The following is a 1,628-nucleotide window of genomic DNA, read 5'->3' as shown; positions in this document are numbered from 1 at the left end:
TTGTATAGATGTATACAGAATTTGAAGTAGACCTATATACGATTAGGCCAAGTAAAATAAAAAAACATGTTTCACGTCCGGATTTTTGAAAAAAAGGAGGAGGAGGGAACTTTTTATTTTTTATCGCAAAATCGGTGTAAATACCCTTAATTAGAGCTGTTTTAGCGTACATAATAATGCCTGGAAAAGGAGGAGGTCTCTTTTTATTTCTTGTTCTGAGAGATAGGCTCCCTCTACCTATCACAAAACCTTATAAAAGTGTTTCTTGTATGTTAGCCAGGCTATAGAAAGCATCTCTACTTCCTAGACATATTTTTTGAAGAGTTATAACTGAATTTCAAAAAATAAAAATAAAATTGAAGAAACCTCAAAAAAGGAAGCGGGACGGGACGTGAAACATGTTTCTTTTTTTATTTGGCCTTATGCAAATTACACTGCATGAATACCCTTCCTATTGAGGAGAAATATATTAATTTTCGGTTGAGCGACCATGGCGAATATTTTAGAAGGGCGTGCGTCTGGTTACCAAATACTGCCTATTAATAGTCCAGGGCCTTACGTAGCAAAATCGCCTCCCGTAGGACTTGCATATTTATTTTGAGTTTTGAGCTGAAATCCAATCTACATGGACCAATGAATGATATGAACCATGCTGCCAATTTTTCTGATGGGTTAAGGGGGTCAATAAGAAAAATAAAAATGGCCCGTTAAATAAGAAAAATAAAAATGGCCCGTTCAAGTTATGCAATACCTCAAATTCTTCCTCTAATCATACTGAGGAAGAAAACCCCAAATAAGTATAAATGTAGAATACCGTAAAACCCCGTCTACAAGCATAGTGTTTTTTTATGAAAGCTAAATTAATTCGAAGCAAGTGTAAATATACCAATACAATAGATTGGTCTTAAAATAATATTTGTTTGTATATTTGTTTCCGTAATTTATTTGCTCAAACTCCATAATGGCGCCTGGATTAATGTAGCTTTCATCAGAAGCACTCTATATGCTTGTAGACGGGTTTTACGGTATGTCGGAACCACAAATGGCGCAGGGTTCATCAGTACAACGACTGTGACTACCCCTAACAGCTTCCCATTGCACCTGGGTGGGGTGAGGCAAGCGTGACAAAGCGCCTTGCCCACGGGCGCAACACGGTGGCGGGACGGGGACTCGAACCCACGCACGTTAAGCAAGCTCTCAGATTATGAGTCCAAGGCCGTAACCACTGAGCCACCGTGCCCTCAAGTATAGTCTTGCATCGATATATTAATTATGGTCAAGGTGACCATGGTGACATAGGATCAGATGGGGTTTATACTGATGGTTGACCCACACACTTTTAGACATGCATGCAAAACTGTAACTTTTTGTTTCTTGTGTCAAACTGAATAATTGGTGACCATTTTCGCTTTAATCAGAATGGGCAGACGCGGAAATGAGCCTGTAATATCGCTTTAAACTTTCTAATCAGGACTGATTTATTAGAAAGGAAAAAAATCGCCGCTACATGATGAAGTAAAAATTTAGAGAAAGAGTAGAAAGATGCAATGAATCGGGATGAGATTTTAAATGCTATCTTCATAGATAGCGAAAAAAATTCCTAAAACGCGCACGGCTATTCTGCGCGA

This window comes from Amphiura filiformis, chromosome 15, assembly GCF_039555335.1.
Source record: "Amphiura filiformis chromosome 15, Afil_fr2py, whole genome shotgun sequence".
Classification (NCBI taxonomy): Eukaryota; Metazoa; Echinodermata; class Ophiuroidea; order Amphilepidida; family Amphiuridae; genus Amphiura; species Amphiura filiformis.
The sequence above is the reverse complement of the archived record's forward strand: the minus strand, read 5'-3'. Positions refer to the sequence as shown.